The sequence below is a fragment of the Haliotis rubra genome, unplaced genomic scaffold (assembly GCF_003918875.1).
Source record: "Haliotis rubra isolate DU_JTF1 unplaced genomic scaffold, ASM391887v1 Scf1190, whole genome shotgun sequence".
Classification (NCBI taxonomy): Eukaryota; Metazoa; Mollusca; class Gastropoda; order Lepetellida; family Haliotidae; genus Haliotis; species Haliotis rubra.
In genome coordinates, this window is record NW_025765104.1 from 22,449 (window position 1) to 48,316 (window position 25,868).

The window sequence follows — 25,868 nt, forward strand, 5'->3', positions numbered from 1 at the left end:
ACCAGATGATTGAGACTGAGAGCTTGTATTTCGAAAACATATCTAATATGTGTAAAAAAGGAGCAATAAAAACTATTATCTCTCACGTTAGCGATTTCATAACAGTGAACGATACTGACCCCTAGTAAGCACCGAAAGACTACTACGTGGTTTTGTTATTCAAAACATGATATATTTTAAAATTTAAAAAAATAATGAAATATGTATGTTTGTAAAAGTACTCAGTTACTGATGGGCATTTTAGGGATATCATTTTTTTTTAATCAATACATTTGCTATTTTCGGGTCAAATTCTCATTATTACAAAAATAGTCGGGATCACGAGGTTGGGCATTTTTTACTTATCCCTGTCGACATCTATGAAATACATGTATATAATAGACACTCTTACAAAACCCCAAACAAACGCACAGGCGATTTTTTAGAATATTGGACTCATGTAGCTGCGTCAAAAACAATACAAATGTGCTATTTCTTTCCAAAATGTCATCTTTGTTTGATTGTACGAAGCTTCACTTTGTTCCCTTGTTTTACAAATGTGCTTTGTGACTGAGTGGGTTTAGTGTTATACCACACAATATTCCAGCCATATGTCGGCAGTTTGTAAATAATCGAGTCTGGACAAGACAATCCAGTGAACGTGATCAAGAGCATCGATGTACGCAACTGGGATACGATGAATGTGTCATCAAAGTCAGCGAGCATGACCACCCGATCCCGTTATTCTCCACTTATGACAAGCATGGGTTACTGAAGATCAATTCTTACCCGGATCTTCACGGGTATGTATTCAACGTGTCAACAGTCATGGGGATAAATAATATCAGACCATCTGAACTGCTTCTATATTTTATTGCACAACTAGTATGCGCTGTTTTGGCCTGCGATGCTGCATGTGGTCAAACATGATGGTCATCTACTTCCTGGCAGCAACACAGGAGTTACCACTGATGGTGTAGGCGGACGCTGCGGCCTGAACGGCACCCCTGCAATGTGAAGGTCCATCGTCAGACAGGAATGAGGAATTATTACTTCAGCATTCCCTTTAATTTGGGTTTCCTCTGTTCAGCATTAAGCAGCCCCTACCCTTTGTCGAAATGGCTTCATACTATCATATATTATCACAAAAAAACTATTAGTAATGTCACCACACTGTACATCAACCTCGTTAATTGTATAAACTCTAATATCCTTCATGTATTTATTCCCCTTGTTCATAATGTTGTATATCACTTGCTTGATAACACCGAAACGTTGCAATAATTGTTGTGTCAAATCAAACAGATATATGTTGATGGTATATTGTTCACGTTCGTTATTTCTTACAAAGGGCGTAATTTCAGTGAAAGAGCTACGAGTGATGATATCATTTTACATAAAACACTGACAAGATGCAACACGAACCGTTATATTAATCTTCAGAGGAATTAACAATTGTATCTTTACGGGCGATAAATCAGATAAACAGACAGACAGACAGACAGACAAATTTATTCAGTAATGTGGGCCTAACAACCTATAATACAATTGAAAGATACAATATTTTACAATGCCACGTGATAATTTCATGTATATTGTTTAAACAGATGTTTCAAAAACAGAGCGACTGATTATAATAACATAAGAATCTTTAGAGTGCAATACTTGTATCATGCTTTGTTCAAATTGAGGTATGTCATTCAGCTGTAGCAAGTACCTTTGCCGAATTTCATTATATTTTGTACATTGCATAAATAGATAGTATTCATCTTCAATCGCTCAAAATTACAATTTATACAGATACAACTAGTTATACCTTTGTCTCTTTTTCAATCACTATATTGTAACATATTGTATCAGGAGTGAATTATACTTTGATTTTGAGACCCATTGAGACGGATCTCTGTGAGAATATTTTATGGATACACTTACTCAACACAGTTCAAACTGCATGAATTGTCGTAGTAGTTGCCGGCAGTGTCACAGACTGGGTCAAAGATGAGGGGACAAATGCACTCACAGTTGACAGTGCTGGCTGTGAAGAGAAATGGGAGTAGCATAATATAGCTATCCTGATGCGTGCCCCTCAATGAACACTATTTGCTTGCTATCATCTAATACTTTTTACATGATGCACCTTGGCCGACACTTTTATATGATATTTTGTCAAGACGACTTTTGTTTACTAAATTTGTAACAATAGCTTCGTAGCTTCATTAGGGCATGGTGGACGCTTTCTGAAACAAACATCCACGGGTGTGATCAGGTGCGTAGCAAGGAAACTGATGGTGTAACTGATAAAACAGGTATAAAACTCACCGCACAGCACCACAGCAAGAACAGAAAGAATAACAGCAGCCTTCATCTTGATGCTTCTCTTCCAAACAGAAACAAAGTATCGAATGGATTAAAACTTCTCGTATTTATACAGTACACAAACCTCATGGAATACTAATTCAAGTAATATATAGCTCCTCAGTCGATTTAAAACTCCAGTATATATCACACAAATCATAAATATGTTCTTCAAGCAGATTGCTGTGAGTAGTTAATGTTTTTGTGCCATGTGGAAGCAACTTCACATCCACATAAAATATATTCTTGATCAATTCGCAGTGGGTTAACAAGGAGCGTTTTTCTGAGTTTCAGGTGCATAATGCCCCATTTGAAATATTACCATTTCAGCGCTTCGATCATTCAATAACACCGAGCATGTGAGAGTCATGTCAAAACTGACTGTATTCATACTTACAATATCGATACTGTGATATTTCTACTCAAGCACATGTCACAGGGGAAAAAGATTTAAATCCCCGTCATGACAGATACAACATGAAATACTCACAACAATAACCTGGTGCCTTGCACACAACGTTTTAGCAGGGCAAAAACATCATAACTTACAAAACTTAAACTACTTAAATTACCCACTTAAACTACTGACGAGACATTCATAGCACTTCAAATATGTTATATGGGCTTGTGTAGTGTATAAATACAGTCATTTCAATCCAGTCGATACTTTGATTCTGTTCGGAAGAGAAGCTCCACCTCAAGCATCAAGATGAAGGCTGCTGTTATTCTTGCTGTTCTTGCTGCGGTGCTGTGTGGTGAGTACAATCATTGTTTATGTACAAGTCCATGTGACTGTCCAAGGGATCATATTCGGCTAGTGCAACCAGAACAGGTTTGCAAAATGTGCCTTTATCAAAATCTGTACTGTATTGTACTATTTAATGAACAGAAATTTCCAAATTAGCGTTGTCTTGCATATGGCGACAGCCAAGGCAATCAATCCGTTATGACTTTAAGTGTAATTATATGAATTTCTGTGTTAAACATGGCTCAGTTGATGGCTGTGACATGTTGATAACAGCGTGAAACAGATTCCTTAATGATATTTGAATCCATGTTGCAATCCAGTCACAATAGTTCCGTGCTCAGTGGACGCAACTTTGCGGCGCGTAAGACGAATGGAAATCCCGTTAACTCCAGTAATCAAAGGTTTTTGCTCCAAAATGGCCATTTAAAGAATCAGTGAAGGTATAACGCGTGGAATGTGTTTACCGTTGAGCTCATTGAAGTACCCGCATCATGATGTTTTTACCTTCATCTTTCTTCACAGCCAGCACTGTCAACTGTGAGTGCCCGTGTTCCCGCATCCTTGACCCGGTCTGTGACACCGCCGGCAACTACTACGGCAATTCGTGCCTGTTGAACTGTGTTGAGTAAGTATATCCATGAGATATTCTGACAGAAATTAGCCTGGCACCCTTGCGCAAAGAGAATAGTGTCAAATTAAAATTGAGTACATCCCGGATATAATAATCCCAAGGGAGTTGAGATTGACAATACGGTGTGCCTTTGAGGTTGACATCCAATGATCGAGTGAAAATGACCAGCGCCTTGAGCATGTACTAGTTGCGTGGATATGTGCGCTATATAAATATCCTATAATAATAAGTCATATAAAAGGTTAGAATATAGCGAAGAATCGCTGTAATGAAACCATTGCAGTTTATTCCTCTCAAGCAAATGTGAAGTGATAACATCAGACGTAGTTTCTTTGAGTTGCTGTTGTACATAACACGTACAGTATAATCACAGTTATCCGTTTATGTCCCCTGTCAAGAAACAGCCGTTTGTCATTTCAATCAGAAGATTGAGAATTCAAGAAGCAATTATCGTGTCTGGAGATCTAACTATTTTGTAGTTTACACTTATTTTAGATCTAATGATATGGACAGATTATGTGAAATGACTGAACCTATATCAGAGCTTATTATAAACATACACACACGCACGCACGCACGCCCGCACGTACACACACACACACAGACAGACACACACTGTGTCATGAATCTAAATCAAAGGAAATGCACCACAGATAATTCCTCATCCTTGCCTCATGATTATATCTTCACATTGCAGGGGGTGCCGTTCAGGCCGCAGAGGGCGACTACACTGTCAGTGGAAACTCCTGTGTTGCTGCTAGGAAGTAGATGACCTTCACCTTTGACGACATGGAACGTCTCCGAATAAAGAAGCACATATTGCCTGTGCAATAAAATATAGAACCAATCTGTGTTGTCATGGCTATTATTGTCAGATGGTATTAACAATGATAACGATTAGGTTTAATACAAAAACACGATTTTCAGTGTTCAGCATGCTGAAGTAAATATTGGCGACCTGTTTAGTTGATCACAATGTAGTGTAGTGTCCGTTCCTTACCATACATTCCCCGTACCGTCAGTTACATGATATAATTGATGGTTGCAAAGAATGTCATCCGGGAAGAATGTTGTTCCTGATGTCCTGTGAGTGGTCCGGTCGTCAACAGCACCACAGTTCAATATACTGAGTTGCGTGTCAGGCTTAATACAAAGTTGATCAAAGTTGACACTGTAGTGTAGAGTCAGTACCTTAGTATACATCTCCAATGCCGTCAATGTGAGAGTGAGTGAGTGAGAAAGTTAGAGAGAGGGAGGGAGAGTGAAAGAGAGAGATAGTGAGTGTTAGAGAGAGATTGAGAGGGAGAGAAAGTGGGAGAGAGTGGAGAGAGAGAGACAGAGTGTTAGAAAGAGTGAGTGAGTGCGAGAGGGAGGGAGGGAGAGAGAAACAGTGATACAGCTACAGAGACAGACACGTTACCCTGCACACATTTGCTTGCATGTACAGCAGTCAGTTACTTTTCATTATGTTCTTTAAACAGTGAATATGGATATTGACATTTTCCAGTTTTCAAAAACATAACATGCAGAAGTAGCAAATACAGTTCCTTTTTTGAGCATAATAGTTTCGTCAGTTTATCAACACATCAGTTTATTGCAAATCAAAATTCGTGATATTTGGATCGTGTTGAATGTGACCAGTATGATTTATTGTCAAAGAATGCCTGATGTAACACTCAGCGGTTTACTCGCATCCAACATACACCATATTCTGATTACATCCAGGAACGTTGCTCCCGTTGTCTTGTAGGTTGTGTTGATTTCCTGGGTTGTGAATGTGTTATACTGGGTGTATGGTATGTACGTGCACGATCCTGTTGACCATGGCAGTAGGTACAGCCATAGCTGGGTCGTAAGTGGTCCAGTCGTCAAAAACTATGGTGCAGATCTTGGGGGTAGTAGCAAATATGCGAATCCCTGTGCACCCCGATTATGTTTCTATGGTTTGTCTGCACCGTACTACACTCCTGGATTTCACCCAAATGGCTTAAGTACATCACTTGGGTTTTCGATTGTCAACATGATAATCCGTTACATACACTGTGGTAGGAAAGTCCCGGTAGTGTTGCCGATGCCACACTTCCACGGAAGGGAAAATGAAACAATGACGTTTGTGGTGAGAGTCACTAGGTTGAAATACACGTTTGTGATATGCCAATTTACATTATTTCCTAATGTACTCCTAAAACACCCAATAAAATCCACCAATTGTTACTACAAGATGTTCTCCTACTCACCACTCCATGACGTGACTCATAATTCGCTGTTAAACAATAAACCTAACATACAATCGACGGGGACGCTCGGAAAACTGCATGCCTTAAAAGACACTGCTTTACTGCTTTTTGTATGAACACGTTTACAATTTAACGTTACTGTGACCTTTCACGACCCCCCACGTTCAATCCAAATCATTATTGGGTAATATTTGTATGATTATGCTTTGTATAAATAGACGACAGATTGTCGTGTATGCAGATTAGCTGTCACCTCAAGATGAAGACAGCTGTTGTTGTTCTCGCTGTTGTAGCTGTAGTTCTCTCTGGTGAGTTCATTTGGCAGAATTTCCAAAACATACTTGGGGAACTGTTAGCTATGGTTAGTAGTTTGCAATCTGCATTATAAAGGCTGGTGTAAAATCTGCATCGAACATAGTGAGATTTAGATGAAGGTGAGGCTCTGAGTTGGTAAAAGCATAGCAGTACATAGATATGAAAGATATGGTCATTAGTTCGAACCTCACTATATATAGTTCTGGGTTTTTGGTCATCATAACCGTGGATCTGACCGAAGTAACAAACACATAAGCTCAGCACGAGCTATCCTCATCATCAAACTTAATTACTGATCACTTTCATAGCCCGTCATATGTCAACTGAGTCATATCAACCGAGTTTTTATTTTCCGATCAAACCATATGCTGCTTGTTAATTAAGTCGCAAGTGATATTTTATTTAGAAAACATTAAGAACAATTCAACACTTAGTTATCTTGAGGTGATCAAAAGTCCAGCGTCCTTCGTCGGTCATGTTAAGTATCATGAATCCATAGCCAATGTACATGAGGATTGTTTGCGAATACGTTTCGAGGTTACAAATAATTACTGCTGATTTTCTCCTCCGGACAGCCAGCACCTCGACCTATGCAGATTGCATCTGTCCAATAATCTATCAGCCGAAATGTGGAACTGACCTAAATGTCTATGGCAACCATACATAATGGGTCTATGGCAACCAATGCCATCTCAACTGCTTGTAAGTTAACAAATCACTCAACTGTTCGTTACTGCATAAATAGTTCACATAAATACTTCGACTGGAAGTAGGTTAATGGTTAAAAGTCATGCAATGGTACATAGACAAGGTGATAAGGGTTATTTGTAACATTTAGTTTTAATTCGTGATTTAACCACTGGTTGACCAATCAGGAACGAGAATTTTCAAAATACATTATTTAACTGCTGTGTGTTCCGTTCTGAATGTAATCTGGAGCGGTTAAATCTACAGGCGGCTCAATCAGAGCATAATATTTTACAGTATTAAATATATTAGAGCCTAGCTCTAACACTATTTTCTCTCCTACCAGTATTGAAAGTTTGATTGATTTTTCTCTACAGAGGAATCAGCGAGTATGCTGGGACATACAGCATCAACGGAAACAGCTGCATCACCAACTAAGGGTACACAGAATCGTCTAACAGTGGATCCAGATTCCTTCTACAATAAACAATACATCCTGTTAGAACGCTGAGTGTATGATACTCATTTTGACTGCTTGAGTTTAACAGCCTTGGGGAGTTTTTTTTCTAAGGAATCAAAATATGTGCATATCTCATGATACAGTTCTAACTCACTATAAGCACTAGAGCCCATTTTTATATTGTATTGTCTTCATGAATAAATCTTTTTAACATTTACCTGCTAGTTTTAGACACCATCTGTGATACTCTAGATATTTTACAGTCCTTCGATGACTGGTTATTTAACTACTTGTAATTAATGTGTATGTAAACCTTTTCTCGTCACTATATGGCTGAATTATTGCCGATGTAACGTTAAATTTTAACTCACTCACTCACTCACTATAAGCACCACTGGTGCTAGCGAAGTAATGATCTGAAACCATAATCACGTAGGATTCTGAAACGTGATCACATCTATATAGACTGACAGTTTATTCACACACACACTGAAACTATATTTCATAATTTGAAGTTTCGAGATTCAATGTATGAGTGGTGGCACTTTCAGGCAGCCCTCTTGTCTTCAATCTGTTTAGTAACGTTTTTTGGGTGTTCTATTCCTTTACCATCATACGTTATCAACATGATTTCTTCGCGATTATTCTCCTGTAACCTGAAAATAATTAAAGCACACAAGCGGGATGTTTCATCTATGAAAACAACGCACAGCAGAAATACAAACATTGTTCAGAGGCTAACATGAAGCTTTAATTGTCCCATGTACCAATTTAAAGTTGCCTACATCGAGGCCTTGATTTCCGACATGTCCTAAGGTGAACTAAATTAGCCCCAAAAGATAGTTACTATTAGTTTTTTCTTGCAATAACGTTTCAAGATCACCCCAATGTAACATTGTACATTAGTGTTCATAAAAGAAATGTCCATAGGGCTATGTGTGAACTAAACAGGATTTCCAATTACAGCGTACTTAAAGCAGCCGGTTTTTCTGACCACCCGTGGTAATCCCGAGCTAACCATATCATTGATTAAGAGAGCAAGGAATCTTCTGATTTTTGTGGAGCGGAAATAGTGTTACAGTGTTATACTTCCGATGTATACAGAAAAACCTGATGGAATGTTATCAGATAAAACCCAGATGTCTTTCTAAACTGTTGTCGTGGCTGTATTGATTTTTCCATTACAAGGGATCGATATTTCACGGTTACATCCCTAAAAGATCTTTTTAATGTCCGTCCTCATGTAAAAGAAATTGAATTAATTGATAAATTTTGAAATGTATTGTAATTAGTTAGTGATTTTAATTTGGTAGAATGAATAAATAACTATGATTGTTAGTGGTTGTACCTTCAAAGGGGGGTTGAAGTAGCGTAAAAATATTGTACCCGCGAGATGGTACGTGAGTCCCTTTTAATTCAAAGTATTTTTCATTCTCTGAATTTTAATAGTAGCATATTTGTTCATTTAACGTATGGCTAGTTTGCTAAACAATCGCCAACACCTGAAGGTATGATGTAAATCCAGGTAGGGTCCATGCAGGTAGCAAAAGTACTGTAAGTCCCCATGGTCCTTAGCATGGTGATCTATCTTCAGTTGCTGGCAACCTTTTATGTTCTAATGTTCTGTTTAATAGTAGCATTTAATGAAAGCAAGCTAGTTTTTACTTTAATATCTGTGATATACTAGTAGGTTTACTATTCTTCGACAACAGACTTTTAATTTCAAATTGTATTGATCTATAATATAACAATAAATTGTTCCCGTCACATATGCCTGAAATATTGCCGATGTGGCGATAAATGTTAACTCACTCACTCTAAACTGTTGTTAACCGTTACTAACGGCTGTTTGAGAGAGGAATATTTGAAACGTATGTGAGTGAGTAGGTGAATTAGGGTGTCAATATGAGCAATATGGAGAGTGACGTTCTATGGTGCTTTTAGAAGCATTCCAATATCATGATCGGGAAACTGATGAATGGAGATTGAACATTATTTAAGCTACAGCATCGCAAGGATATTTAAATTGTGTCAGCCGAAGTAGTTGAAAACCGAACCTTGAAACACAGTTTTTTGAAAAGACGTTTTTCTTAACTGAAGATAAACAATAAGTAATAGACTATTTTATATTGTAATAGCCGCTCCCAAAAGAAAGGATGTTTTTTTCTAATTCGGAGGGTCCCGACATGTGATCAGCTTTTTCTGAATACATCTTCAGTATAACACTGTTCATGATCATTGTGTGCAATGTTTTTAATAAAGAGCTTCGTTTAATGACACTTTAATAATTTTGTTATAGATATCTCATCATCAATTAAAAATATAGTGCCTTAAAATCCATGAACAGGTACGTGAAACAAGATACATAAGTCTTCAGATAGCGTATATACATTTCTGCTAATGTATTCATTCATGCTGTTAGAAATTTGAGAAAGTAATAAATTCGTCTTCCATCATTACCTTTGTTACAGATAGAGAAGAAATAGCAAAATTCTTTCGTCCCTGATCCGCTTGACAAGTAATATACCTGAGGAGCATTTATTAATGTTTATGCAGCCTTACACACGGAGGCGAGGATATGGTGAGGTCTGTTATGTGGACCCTCCCTACTGCTGACATGATCACAAATGTACGTGAGCAATATATTCCTACAGAGACCAGGGTGTCCACATCACTCTGAGATCAATAATCAGACAATCTTAGCTATCGTGCCAAATAGTGAGACACTTCGCGATACACACTTGTATAAGACATGGTGACTTAAAATGTTCAAAGACTAGAACTGACCAGGTATATGTTTCACCGTTCCATTTCACAACCAGTATGTGCTTCAGTGTTTGTGGATGCTGCTAAAAGTCATTCAGAGAAATGTGACACACTCACACTTTATCACTTAATTTTAACCCAATGTGTGATATATTCGGCTTACCCAAGAGATAGATTATATGTTTGCATATATTATTCGGCAACACATTCCCTTGTGTTTCAAATGGTTTCATATAAATGTGCTTTGTGAGTCACTGGAGTTTATTTTTACGCCGCGCTCAGCAATATTCCAGCAATATGGCCTACGGTCAGTAAATAATCGAGTCTGGACCAGACAATCCAGTGATCAACAGCTTGGGCATTGATCTACGCAATTGGGATACGATGACATGTGTCAACCAAGTCAGCGAGCATGACCACTCGATCCCGTCAGCATGGGTTAATGAAGATCAATTCTTACCCGGATCTTCACGGATATGTATTCAATGTGTCAACAGTCATGGGGATAAATAATATCAGACCATCTGAACTGCTTCTATGTTTTATTGCACAATTAGTATGCGCTGTTTTGGCCCTGGATGATGCATGTGGTCAAACATGATGGTCATCTACTTCCTGGCAGCAACACAGGTGCTACCACTGATTTCGTAGGCGGACGCTGCGGCCTGAACGGCACCCCTGCAATGTGAAGGTCCATCGTCAGACAGGAATCAGGAATTATTACTTATGCATTTCCTTCAATTGGGAGTTCCATTAATCAGGATTAATCAGCCCCTACCCTTTGTCCAAATGGCTTCATACTATTATATATCATCACAAAACTATAAGTAATGTCACCACACTGTACATCAACCTCATTAACTGTATAAACTCTAATATCCTTCATGTATATATTCTGCTTGTTCATACTGTCGAATATCACTTGCTTGATAACGGAGTTAGCATCTACACTGAACCGTCGTATCAAACAGATACATGTTGATGACATATTGTTTACGTTCGTTATTTCTTACAAAGAGCGGCTTTTCAGTGACAGTCGAGAACATGGACATTATATTGAACGTTTTTACCATAATCACACAGAAGATAAAGACCTACGAGTGATGTTATCACTTTTCATATAAACGTTGACAAGATGCAACACGAACGTTTTTAACCGTTGTATCAGTCTTCTGAGGAATTAGCAGCTGTTTCTATGCGGGCGATAAATCACTATTTTCTAATCTGTTGTATCAGGGGTGAACTATACTTTGATTGAGTGAGTGAGTGAGTGAGTGAGTGAGTGAGTATGGTTTAACGCCGCTTTTGGCAGTATTCCATCAACATCACGGCGGGGGACACCAGAAATGGGCTTCACACATTGTACCCATGTGAAGAATCGAACCCGGGCCTTCGGTGTGACGAGCTAACGCTTTAACCACTAGGCTACCCCACCGCCCCTACTTTGATTTGAGACCCTTTGAGACGGATCTCTGTGAGAATGTTTTATGGATATACTTACTCAACGCAGTTCAAACTGCAGGGACTGTCGTAGTAGTTGCCGGCGGTGTCACACACTGGTTCCAAGCTGAGGGGACAAATACACTCACAGTTGACAGTGCTGGCTGTGGATCGAGATGGGAACAGAAAAATGAAGCTATAATGATACATGTCCCTCAATAAACACTATTTGTTTGCGATCATGAATACTTTTTACATGGAACCCCTTGGCCGACACTTTGATATTTTGTCAAGATGAATTTTGGCTACCAAATTTACAACGAAAGCTTTGTAGCTTCATTAGGGTGTTGTCGACACTTTCTGAAACCAACATCCACGGGTGTACTGTGATGGTGACAAGATAAGGATCGCTATCAAGCCGAATCTGGTATTTACAAAAGTATCAGAGGAAAATGCACCACTGCTTCTGAATATACATCTGAGTGTACTGATGAAACCGGTATAAAACTCACCGCATAGCACCACAGCAAGAACAGCAAGAATAACAGCAGCCTTCATTTTGATGCTTCTTTTCCAAACAGGATCAAAGTATCGAATGGATTTGCAATTCTAGTATTTATACAGTACACAAACCTCATGAAATACAATTTCAAGTAATATATAGCTCTCAGTCGATTTAAAACTCTATTTTATATCCCACAAATCATAAGTGTTTGCTTCAAGGAGGTTGCTGTGAGCAGTTAATGTTTCTTTGCCATGTAGAATCAACTTCACATCCACATAAAATACATGTAAACTCTTGATCAGCATATTTTAACATTTCTTGTCGCAGTAACAAGGAGCTTTGTTTGAGTTGCAGGTGTTTTTGAACATAACGCCCAATTTTACATATTAAAACTTCAGGGTTTGGAACATTCAATAACACCAGTCACACTGAAATGTGATGACGTTACCCTGGACTACTTTGACGCCTGTTACATCTGAACATGGTTTGCTGATTATTGGAAAAAATTAAAATCATTCTGAAAAATATTTGATGTACGTGATAATTAATGAATGTGGTATCCCTTTCGCTGAATGGCATGATTAGTTTGTTTACCATATAAGTCAGCCAGTCAGATGGTTGGCTTTGCGAACAGGTGCGTGTCATGTCAAAATTGACCATATTCACACTTACCATACGAAACCCGCTGGCGGTCGTAAGGATGCCCTCATATTGCCACTCAAACATATTTCACAGAAAATAAGCCTTATGATGTAACTACACGTAACTAAAACATCAACAAGCCAGTACAGTTTTATGCCACTTTTATCAATATTGCAGGTTTATCAAGACGTTGGACAACAGATATGGCCTTCATATATTGTTCCCATGCGTGGAAGTAAACACTTTAGCCACTAGGCTAATGTACAGCCCGAATACATAATGGGACATTAATTACAAAATGAGGGAGAAAAAAATATTTAAACGACAAGGGAAAGTTATGTCCATTGTTCTTGGAACTGTTTTATTAGCATAACTGAATAACTACCCTAGGGCAATTATTTCTATTTAAAAACAATGAAAGTGTACTTATTTTGATAATCTTCATCATGCCTAATATATTACACGCGTATTAAATAAGTATGCCCTCGTGGTGTAAAGACCCGTGAAGATCCGGGGTAGAATAGGTCTTCAGCAACTCATGCTTGCCACAAAAGGGGACTATGCTTGTCGTAAGAGGCGACTAACGGGATCGGGTGGTCAGGCTCGCTGACTTGGAAGACACATGTCATCGGTTCCCAGTTGGGCGGATCCATGCTCATGCTGTTGATCACTGGATTGTCTGGTTCAGACTCGATTATTTAAAGACCGCCGTCATATAGCTGGAATATTGCCGAGTGCAGCTTAAAACTAAACTCACTCACTCACACCTGGTGTAAGCCGTTTAGTCACCCTCACTACGGTAGTTATTTAAATAACCACCTTGTAAGGCTGATAAACCTATACATACCAAGGTTGTTTTTCATATAAGAGAAAAAAACTGATTTTAGTGACGGGTAATGACAGATACTACATAAAATACTCACAACAATCTGGTGCCTAGCACATAGGATTTTAACAAGGCATAAAATCAGAACTTACACAATTTACAACTAACATAAATACAAATTTAAACTACTGAGGAGACACATATGCTACTTCAAATATTTAATATGGGCTTGTGTAGTGTATAAATACCGTCATTTCAATCCAGTCGATACTTTGATTCTGTTTGGAAGAGAAGCTCCACTTCAAGCATCAAGATGAAGGCTGCTGTTGTTCTGGCTGTTCTTGCTGCGCTGCTGTGTGGTGAGTACAATCATTGTTTTATGTACAAGTCGATGTGAATTTTCAAAGGGGTCATATGTGCTTAGTGGAACCAGTTATGTTCGATCATACAGTGCTGCCAAAGTGTGTCTTTATCAAAATCTGTACTGTTCTGGAACGTTTAATGCACAGGGATTTCCGAAAACGAAATGATGTTTCAATCTCAGTCATAAATTAGCTCAGCAGAGCTTCATCCCAACCTCAGGGCGTTGTTTTGTCAGTTTTATCAAATTATAGGTACAAGTCGCTGTGAATTTTCTAAGGGGTGATATTTGGTTGGTACAACCAGGCATGTTCGATCATAGGCCGTTTGGTTCACTACAATGGTACAATGTGTGAAGTCTATTTCTGGTGTCCCTGCCGTGATATTGCTGGAACATTGCTAAAAGAGGCGTAAAACCATACTCACTCACTCGATCATTTGCCAGTAACAGTTCTGCCAAGAGTGCCTTGAGCAAAGGTTGTAATGTCTTGTAACGTATAATGCACAGCAATTACCAACACGAAATGAGGTGAGCGGAGCGGAGCTGCATCCCAGCCTTAGGGGTTTCCTACCAGCGGCATATCCTGCTCGCTCGTGGTCGTCCTTACACAAAACAGTCGGTATACCAGGCTGACTGTACAAATGTAAGCAAGGAGATTATCAACTCTGGCTATAAGTGACATATAAAAAATGACACAATTGATGGCTGTGAAATGTGGATAACAGCATGTGAAACAGACTCGATGACCTTAGTGATATTTGACTTCATGTTGCAGAAAAGGCAGTCAGTCATGAAACTATAATGCACAAATATTTATACGTTTTCGGGACAGAGTGATCTGTGATATTTGTCACCCTTTCAGGAATGTCATATCCTCCTGTTGCCAATGACAGAATGATCTGTGATATTTGTTACCCTCTCGAGAAAGACATTATGATATATACTTCGAACCTACAGGGTTCTGACGTGCCCAGTCGACGCAACTTTGCGGACGAGTGGAAACCTCTCGAACTCCAGCAATTTTGAAAACGTTGTCCCTCCAAAATGGTCATTTAAAGGATCAGTCAAGGTTTAACGTGTGGAAAATGTTTATTGTTGAGCTCATTGAGTTACCAGTATAATGTTTTTACCTTCATCTTTCTTCACAGCCAGCACTGTCAACTGTGAGTGCGCGTGTACCCGCATCCTTGACCCCGTCTGTGACACCGCCGGCAACTACTACGACAATTCGTGCCTGTTGAACTGTGTTGAGTAAGTATGTCCATGAAATAGTCTGACAGAAATCAGCCTGAAACCCTAGCGGAAAGAGAATTATGTAAAATAACGTTGATTTAATGAAACCGCAGCAATGTATTCGTATACAGAGTAATGATGAAAATGTAAAGTGATAACAACACACGTAGTTCGTATGTATTTTTGTTGTGAATAACATACACAGCATAATAATTGTGAACTGGAGAGCACTGAAATGTACGTCTATGGTACCCTGTGAAGCTGGGTAGTTCAGTGGTTAAAGCGGTGTAAAACCCAACTCACTCACTCACCTTCTCTGGAGATCTAATATTTACGATAGATAACATGAAACGACTGAACTTTTATCAGATCGTATCTCACTCACTTACTCCCTCACACACACTCTCTCTCACACACACACGCACGCTCGGACGCGCGCACACACACAGAGTACTGAAATGTACGTTTATGTCTCCTGTCAAGAAACATGCGTTTGTGATTTCAATGAAAAGACTGAGAATTGAAGAAGCAAGTATCGTGGCTGGAGATCTAATCATCATGTAGTTTACATTGATTTTAGATCTAATGATATAGATAGATTATGTGAAACGATTGGACCTTTATCAGTCCTTATTAAACACACACACACACACACACACACACACACACACACACACACACACACACTGTGTCATGAAACTAAATCAAAGGAAATGCACCACTGATAATTCCTCATCCACGATTGCACCTTCACATTGCAGGGGTGCCGTCCAGGCCGCGGAGGGCGCCTACACTGTCAGTGGAACCTCCTGTGTTGCTGCTAGGAAGTAGATGACCTTCACCTTTGACGACATGGAACGTCTCCGAATAAAGAAGCACATATTGCCTGTGCAATAAAATATAGAAGCAATCTATGTTGTCATGGCTACTTTGTCCGATATCAGTAACTGATAACTTTCGACAAGGTTTAATACATAGAGATTACTACACGAGGTCTCATTACATACGAATTATACGAAACTCGTGACCTTCAGAAACCATAGGAAGGTCACGAGTTTCGTATAATTCGTATGTAATGAGACCGAGTGTGGTATTTTATTTATTACCCACGTCTTACATGCATTGAATTGACAAAATAGCGTATTTTTGTTATTGTACTGGTTTCAAACCGAAACCGGTTTTATAAAGAGGTTGCGGAAGAATTTTGTTCTGAAGTACACTTTTGCATGACGTCACATTGTATTGACGTCACTACGCCATTCTCGTCTGTCCCCTTGGTAACCGACGTCACGATGCATGTCAGTTGTCATCGCCTCTCGTACAGCCTCCTACAGTAAACTACTCAGTAGCACCCCGTTTCTTGGTTTGCAACTGCTTCACTCGAGTAACATCACTGGTGGAAACATTGCGTTTATGTTTTTCAACGGATATAATGTCTCAGTTCGGCTCACGATTAAACAGCGACACGGCAACGTTCGCAATGTTTACATTCCCACAATGCATCTAAGTTGTAGAATGAATGAATTCACGTGTTTGTTATGAATGAACAAGTAGTTCCGTCACAACGTGACCTAATTGAGAGGTCATCGGTTATCCAATCAAATCGTTAGAATCTCAGGTGAAGTCGTTACGACACAGGTCAACGCGATACGACACTCGTGTGACGTACGGGATTAGTATGCAACTACCCATACGTTGACCACGTGGGTAATAAAAAACATGATTTTTTCAACTTGCTGATGCATATTATGAGTCAGTGAGTGAGTTAAGATTTAAAGTCATAGAGTGAGCGAGTGAGTGAGTGAGAACCCGGGTCTTCTGCGTGACGAGCGAATGCTTTAACCGCTAGGCTACCCCACCGCCCAGGTTATGAGAGACTGACTGAGGTTAGTTTTACGCCGCTTTTAGCAATATTCCAGCAATATCACGGCGGGGGACACCAGGAATGGGCTTCACACATTGTGCCCATGTGGGGAATCGAACCCGGGTCTTCGGCGTCGTCAGTGAACATAGCAGCAGTTATGGTACAAACAGCAATGGCAGGTGTAGTGAAATACTCACGAGGGCCTGTAAATATTCAAGTCTGGGACAGGCACACCGTAGTACTCTGAGTGGGTGAGTGAGTGAATTTAGTTTCACGCCGCTTTCAGCAATATTCCAGCTATATTACGGGACAGCAGAAATGGGCTTCAAGCATTGTACCCATGTGTGGAATCGAAATCGGGTCTTCGGCATGACGAGCGAAAGCTTTAACCACTGGGCTACCCCACCACCCGTAGTAGTCTGAAGTATTTGCGACAACGACTTTTGAAAGGACACTGCTCGTTATTGTAATCTTCTTCTTAATCCATGAATAAGAATGAAGCAGTTAACTGAAGCTGCCTCCCTCGACGCTGAAGGGCCCGACTGTGTCCTTTCAGCTCCCCTGCAAGGTAAACTTGCATGACGAGAAAGACTTAAGAATGGATCATGTGACATCCTGGGGATACGATACCCTGTGCTATGCGTTAATTGAAAGCGAGAAAAGCCACACAAAGCTCTGCTTAAAGAACGTGGAATACACAATTATGGTCATGAGTGTGCGTTTATGATTCACCCTTAAAAAACTATAATGATACCAGGTGTTTGCAAAAAGGTGAGTGAGTGAGTATGATTTTACGCCGATTTTAGCAATATTCCAGCAATATTACGGCAGGGGACAACAGAAATGGGCTTCCTGTGGGGAATCGAATCCGGGTCTTCAGCGTGACCACCGGACGCTCCATCAATCTACCCCACCGCCCCGCAAAAAGGTGGACAACACTGGAACACATGGCACATCAGACACGAATATTGACACCGATGCCTTAAAGTTAGAAAGTTCGTCCACAAGTTTAACATTAAACGTTTTGAAATCTTTGAGGCCTTGTATGTTGTAAAATTGATGAAAGAACATAAAGGACTAATCGTATCATACTCTTTGAAATCAAATTGATGTAGATAATTGACATAAACTTTACTTGAAAACTACATATCAATAGAAACGTGTATGGCAATTCCTTCAAGATAAGACAGGTTTAATCTCCGAATAACCTGTGAAGATCCGGGTTAGATTTGATCTTCAGTAACCCGTGCTTACTAAGAGGCGAATAACGGGATCGGGTGGTCAGGCTCGCTGACTTGGTTGACACATGTCATCGTATCCTAATTATGTGGATCGATGCTCATGCCGTCGATCACTGGATTGTTTGGTCCAGACTCGATTATTTACAGACCGCCACCATAGACCTGGAGTGAGTTAGTGAGTTAAGATTTTATACATCGGCAATATTTCAGCCATATCGTGACTGTAAAACAAGTTATTATTTCATGCTAGATAAAGGTAAACTATAAAACCCTGTCAACGAATGACAGTAAAATAACTTAGTCTAGTTTATCACAGATTTCTATATAGCTGGAATATTGCTGGTGCGGCGTAAAACTAAACTCACTCACTCACCCATTGCTGTAGTAGTTTCCGGCGGGGTCCCGTGTCTGTGGACATACACACTCATTGTTGATGGAGGTGGCTGAGACAAAAGGCTAACCGATTCAATTTCAAGATAATGCGTAATCTTCTTAGTAATTACCGAGGACATGCGCGACACGTACATTGTAGGTATTGAGATGTAAGTCATTGTTTAGTAGACTGCAGGCAGGTTTAAGTCTGCCGACAGTGTTACCCTACGAATCCTCTCATGCATATACCGTACTGAATCAGGTTACCAGTTCACATGCTGCAGTTTAGATAAAGATCTGAACTGCATTGAGAATGCATGTTAAGTAATAACCACTTCACTCGTTTCACTGTCTCAGTATCGCAGTTCTGGATTTCGAACATTTTACAGCATAACAAGGAGCCATTACCTCGATGGCAAGTTGATACCATAGCTCGCCAGTCACTATATAACTGTTAACAGTTAATATTGTCGTAACTGGTGTTTGGGTTTCAGTAAACCCTACCACAGTTACCTACTATAGTCCGTCAACTGAACTTTTGCACCCTGTTTTCACAATTTACCTTTTAACCAAAATGCCTACAAAATGTGTTTAGGCATACGCTCTTTGTATCTTATGACCTATGAAAGGTTTAAATTTCATAATTTTATGTCAATTATTAAAGCTTCTTCTTAAGAAGCCATCTTATAAAAATATGAAATCTTGGTGGCATTACGTGTCTTTTGGAGAAACACTCAATTGAAAAAGAGGGTTTTTTAGCGCTTGCCTTGCGCTTGAAAAAGTTGTAAACTCTTTTGATGATTTACCGGTCATCTTTGTACAACATCGTTTTTACCACAACCTGTGTGTTGACGATCTTTGACATGCATGTACATATCACGCTGACACACATTTTACAACGTTGTTGGCTTTTCCATCACGTGCGTTAACCCCTCGTAAAACTCTCCACAGTTTTACAATTATTATATGACAGGTTTAAAGGAAAAATCTTTAATAATCGTTTTAGAATTACTAAAATCGATATCTTGTTTGGCCACAGTATACAATTACCATATAAACAGAGAAGCGTTTTAAAATATTCAGGAGTTTTGTGTAAATTGTGAAAAACTGGGTGCCAAAAGAAAAGTTGACGGACTATAATTATGATTGTTCACATTGTCAGGTGAGATGAAAGCTCCAGCTCTGCACTCGCCTGGTCCATGGGAAATGTTAAGTCAAGGGGTGAGGGGTCGTGACTCCTAACTAACTACATTACATTCATGTACTGGCATACATACATTCAAGGATAAACGCAACACCAAGTTCTATACTCACATGGGTTTACTGTCTCTCAGTCCATCTCTCTCTAAGTACAACTCCAATACAAGACAGAACAGGCTCGTACCACACGGGGAACTGAGTAACGTGGGTTGGCTTCCGAAATGTTGAGCTAGTACTCTTCGCACTCTGAGCTCTTAGCGCCCAAACATGTCTTTTTAAATGAGACGAGCCTGACCTGATCTTGAACACATATTTCAACATATCGTTTTGATTAATTAATAACTATATCTGTCCTTTCACTCATGTGTATTATAATTAGAAGGGTCTCGGGCAGCACCGTTCAGTGACTCCCTTTTCAGTGATTGGATACTTCCGTCTACTTCCCTGTTCTAAGTCAATGAACTCATTGGCACACAGTTAACCAATAAAGTAAATCTTAACATGCACTGGCTCATTCCCCCATTAATACGATTAAGACTTTGAAAGTCTTAATGCAGATGAACTACAATCATCAAATGTTTTCTCAGGTTTATAATATCCCATGTGATAGGTCTTTGACGTTCAGAATTCAACTTGGCTGATGCAAACATAATATACTTCTCACAAAAAAATAAGCAACAATTATTTCCAGTGCAATATCTTTATCAATCTCGATAGCGATTTTTGCCGATATGTTACTGAAAGGTAAATATTCAAAGAATACGTACATAACCTTTAGTGACTGTCAAATTGATTTATCTGATAACATCACCCGAACACAACTACCCTCTGAAACAACATACAAAATGTGTGGCATGAATGTGCTCCACTCTTCACACGTTCACCCGGATCGGTGTAAACCAACCGGTAACCATTCCTCTGGCACAACAAGCAGGTCCTAACTTCATTTTTATGGATGATAATGCCCGAGAAAGAGTTGTTAACGATGTGCAGATCAACAACATCACACATATGGACTGGCCTGCAATGTCACTTAATCTTAATCCCATTGAAGACGCTTGGGGCATTATTGGAAGTCATGTTTAGGGTCTCCATGTTCACCCCCAGACTCTGGATGACCTTGCGTTTAGTGAAGTCCGTTTGGTTGTTGGCGAGAATGGTGATGTCGGACCACTCTATTTGATGATTGGGGTTAGCTTTGATGTGGTCAGAGATAGCTGATTTGGTGTCGGAATTAGCAATAGAGGTGCGATGTTCTTTGACTCGGGTGTTGATGGGTCGGGATGTTTCACCTATGTAGCATTGTCCACAATCACAGTTTATTTTGTAAATAACACATTTCGGGTTGTTGTTGTTGACGGTGGGCTGTTTTCTTCCGTTGGCATGGAGGAGGTTGTTAAAGCTCGAGGACGCTGAAGGTTGTCAAAATAGAGTGGTCCGACATCACCATTCTCGCCAACAACCAAACGGACTTCACTAAACGCAAGCTCACAGAAGCCATTGACATCAAACGCCATAAGCCCACCATCAACCGTGACCAAGGATACTTCATTCCATCAGCTTATGATCCACTCCTCCACCAAGCCCAATCTATTGTATAAATATCGCATCTATTGTATAAACATCTCATTGTAACTACATCTCTGGCTTCCATTCACTATCCTTTGTGTACTCACTGGTTTCATCAGCTTACTGCTTGGGTCGTTGTCCTGCTGGAAAATCCAAACATTTCCCTAGAACACGTGAGCAGATGGAAGTAAATGTCCCTCGAGAATATATGTGTACCGCTCACTTTTCATATTCCCTTCAAATACACAGAGGGGCGTTGCCCCTAACACAGATATGCCACTCCACACGTTAAATGTCGGACTGTACTTTGGGCGCTGATACAAAGGTTTTTCAGTTTGTTTGGTCCAGAATTTCAGTGTATTAGGAAACAGCCACACAGAACTTTCATCTGAGAAAATCACATTGTCCCAGTTAAAATTTCTATGCTGTAAGCACCAGTTCAACATTCGCTCCTTTTGTTCAGGTTTCATGATCGGTGATGGAATTCCTCGACTTCTCTGCCAACCCATTGCATGCAGTTCAGTTCTAATTGTCTCCTTACAGACAGCCACAGTTCCTCTATCAATCATATCCAGCCTGAAGTTTTCTAAACTCCTTCGCGTTTGTTTTTATAAACAAGAATACCATGCCGCCTCCTGTCACCGACAGTCAATTTTCTGGGCCTACCTGCGCCTCCCTGGTGCTCAATGCCATATCCATTTGCAATATTTTTCAAAACACGAAAAACAGTGGACAAAGGGATGCCTGTTCTACTTGAAATCACTTTAGCTGATCTGATGTCCTTGTTATAATACTCTAAATTCAACTTCCTCTTCTCTAAATCATCCCTACTGAGGATCACTGAAAATGTCGTCTGCTAGCAAGTAAACAAAGGGGGATAACTCTTCACAAATTGATGATAAAGGATGAACGGAGTTGTCTCTCTTGAATGAAACCAAGCACTTGATAGCTGGTCAAGGTTGTTTATACTAGAAATCCAATTAAACATATTCCTAAAATTCTCAATAATTTCTGGTCATACTATATATACCTTGTGCAATTATGAATCTCTATATTTGGAATATTATTACTGTGATCAGGAAATGTAGGCCCTTAAATATTGGCGAAATTGCAACAAATCACATGCTCATCCTTCTATAGTATATACATCTTTTGTATGTTTAGCGGATAGCAAAATGAAACAAACACAACAAAAAATATGGTGGTGATGTCATGAAATAATGTATAAATGACTCCATATAGACGACAGGTGCTATCCAGTCTCAGGTAAACATAACGAATAGAAAATATCTGATTCATGTTTGTTCAGTTTTCACTTCAAAATGTTTATGTTCAGCTTTCTGTTGAGAAACGTTTGGTTTATAGGAAAACGTGGATTCAGAATTGGTTAGTTGGTCATGGCTTAACGTCGGGTTAGAATTGGTCTTCGGAAACCAACCCATGTGTGTTGTAAAAGGCGACTAAGGGGATCGGGTAGTCAGGCTCGTTGACACACGTCATCTTATCGAAATTACGTAGATCGATACTCATGCAGATGAACACTGGGTTGTCTGGTCCACACACGATTATTTAATCGATGTAAAAATTAATTTAGTTAATTTTAGTATACAATTGATATTTGTAAACATTTCTTTGTTGGTTTCACACTTTATTCTTTGACATACAAATATCTGTTTGACTTTTACGCCGCACTCAGCAATATTCCAGCTACATGGTCTGTAAATAATCGAGTCTGGACCAGACAATCCAGTGATCAACAACATGACCATCAATCTATGCAACTGGAAATCAATGACATGTGTCAACCAAGTCAGCGAGCCTGTCCACCCGATCCCGTTAGTCGCCTTTTACAACAAACATGAATTGCTGAAGATATATATACATATATATATATGTATATATATATATATACACACACACAGACATTGTATATATATATATATATATATATATATATATATATATGTGTGTGTGTGTGTGTGTGTGTATGTATGTGTATCCATATAACCTGGCACGAAGAATATGTGCAATAGTTTCAAACCAGGCCACCCGCTGACTGAATGAATGATGTTTTTACTATTACGGGAATATCCAAAATCTCTTGTTGAAGACGGAATAAATAAAGCTTTACAGCATAATAGAGAAGATCTTTTGACAGGAACGATGAAACAAACCAATGAGGAAAAAAGTAATTGCTTTTGTAGCTACTTATAATCCGTTGAACCCAAATGTGTTCCAGAACATAAAGTAAATATGTGCATCTTAGAACAAGATGAAAAACTGAAATCAATGCTGAAATCTAGAAAAATAACAAATAGCAAAAGACAAAATCAGAATCTTAAAAAGATACTAACAAAAGCCAAATTTATTTTAAAGAAACAGAATTTATCAAATCCTAGTGTGTCTAGATGCAATAGAGGTAACTATGGAACGTGTCGACATATTGTTGAAGGACACTCTGTAACTTTCACGAGACACGGAGAATTCTATGTAAAACAGAATTTTGACTGCTCTTCCAAAAACATAATATATGTCATAACATGCACAAGCTGTAATGAACAGTATATTGGTCAATCAGAAAATATAAGAGCCCGGGTTCGTGTCCACAAACAACAAATAAAGTGTCCTGAAACCCGATGTATCCCACTGAGTGAACATCTAGATGTCTGTGCGAAAGGAAACGATGTTAAATTTACAATATTTCCTTTTTATCAAGTTCAAAATTCGGATAAAGTAAAACGAATTTTAAAAGAACACTTCTTCATCGACAAGTTCAAACCAATGTTAAACCATTGCAAGCTGTGACCTTTTCGCTCTAGAATGTTGTCCTTATTGTGACGTCACAATATATATGTAATGACGTCATACTGTAACTGCTACAATCTCCCTAAAGAGTAAAGAACGAAACATGTTGGAGAAAAAGGCATTCTGTTTTTATCTATGTGATTATCTCTATATATATATATGACGCACAAATACGTATAGATGTTTATATATATTTATTACCCACGTGGTCAACGTATGGGTAGTTGCATACTAATTTCGTACGTCACACGAGTGTCGTATCGCGTTGACCTGTGTCGTAACACCTTGACCTGAGATTCTAGCGATTTGATTGGATAACCGATAGCCTCTCAATTAGGTCACGTTGTGACGGAACTACTTTTTCATTCACAACAAACACGTGAATTCATTCATTCTACAAATGTTACTACAACGAGACATCTCACATGATCGTGATTACTTGAAATATTACAAAAACACATAAAAAGTTAAATATTAAAAACTACAAGAACTCGGGTATACGTATCAATCACAAATTCTAATTAATTTACAGTTTTTGAAAATAGATAAAAGTTCGTCTGCTGTGTTTTGCTGTTGACAATGTCTTGATCAAACATGGTCACTCCCGTTCGTGTTAATGACTCCGTGAAAATCGATGGAACAGTTCGAGGGAGAGTCACTTCCACCGTTAAACCTCTAGGAACATTCAGTGTTATTAATGTCAAAACTTTGGATGGGGAAATAAGGCAAGAACACAGACACAGACTTACTGTGGTTCCTGAAACTGTATCAATGGCCCCTCCCACTAACAATGATCAGCTTTCACTACCGGAGGATATTTTGGAAGAGTTTATGAAAGATAACTTCTTTGAGGAGGTATATGATGAAAGTTCTTTCAGCTATGATTGCTCAAACATTGACAGTTACATCCAACAAAATCGGAATCAAAACACTTGGCGAAAGACTAACTATGACATAAACATTCTTATGAAGTTCATCAAGTCAAATGGTGACACAAGACCCGTTGAAACAATACCCCCGTCAGAACTGTGTGACATTTTGTGCACCTTTTTCATTGAAATAAAGAACTCTAAAGGCGAGGATTATGAGCCCAGCTCACTTACATAAAAATTGTCGAGTTTTGACAGATATTTGAAAGCTAGGGGGTACGAAAAGTCGTTACTTAATGACAGGGAATTCTCCAAAGTATGCGCAGTTCTATCAACAAAAAAAGAGATCCTGAAGAGTGAGGGGCTCGGCAACGTACCTAATAGGGATGAAAGTCTGTCTCTAGAGGAAATCCAAACACTCTACGATTCCGGAGAATTAGGTTCTAGTAATCCAGAGGCGATATTAAACACATTGTGGTGGAACAATACCAGGCAGTTTGGCACCTGAAGTGTTAAACCACATCACTTGATGAGATGGGGAGACATTCAGGTGAAAACAGATTCTGATAGAGGGGAGTTCTTGGAGTAGAACGAACGCCAAACTAAAACCCGCACATCCCGTGACATCTGCAACGTCCGAGACGTCATCTCCCCGTGCATGGGCCACTAACGACGCTCGCTGTCCCGTATCCCTGTACAAGTTGTACGCCAGTCTCCGTCCTAGAGATTACTGCTCTCCTGACACGCCTTTTTATTTGGCCAC

The 25,868-nt window shown here is 39.3% G+C and overlaps 3 long non-coding RNA genes across 4 annotated transcripts in view; 2 read left to right on the top strand and 1 right to left on the bottom strand.

Annotated features, from left to right (window-relative positions):
• Positions 1 to 835: 835 nt before the first annotated feature.
• Positions 836 to 12,212, bottom strand: LOC124261089. 2 transcript variants are annotated; one of them, XR_006894255.1, is made up of 3 exons: positions 12,131 to 12,212; positions 11,680 to 11,782; positions 836 to 986 (listed from the first exon to the last, which is right to left on the bottom strand). It is a non-coding gene; the product is annotated as an uncharacterized LOC124261089 (long non-coding RNA). The 2 variants fall into 2 exon arrangements; XR_006894256.1 differs by lacking the exon at positions 836 to 986 and adding an exon at positions 10,838 to 10,856.
• Positions 3,012 to 25,868, top strand: part of LOC124261081 — a 48,629-nt gene continuing 25,772 nt past the window's right edge. The window contains exon 1 of the long non-coding RNA XR_006894253.1: positions 3,012 to 3,089. This is a non-coding gene — a long non-coding RNA (uncharacterized LOC124261081). The remainder of the gene's footprint in view (positions 3,090 to 25,868) is intronic.
• On the top strand, positions 13,927 to 16,095 carry LOC124261108. Its single transcript, XR_006894259.1, has 3 exons — positions 13,927 to 13,950; positions 15,101 to 15,203; positions 15,947 to 16,095. It is a non-coding gene; the product is annotated as an uncharacterized LOC124261108 (long non-coding RNA).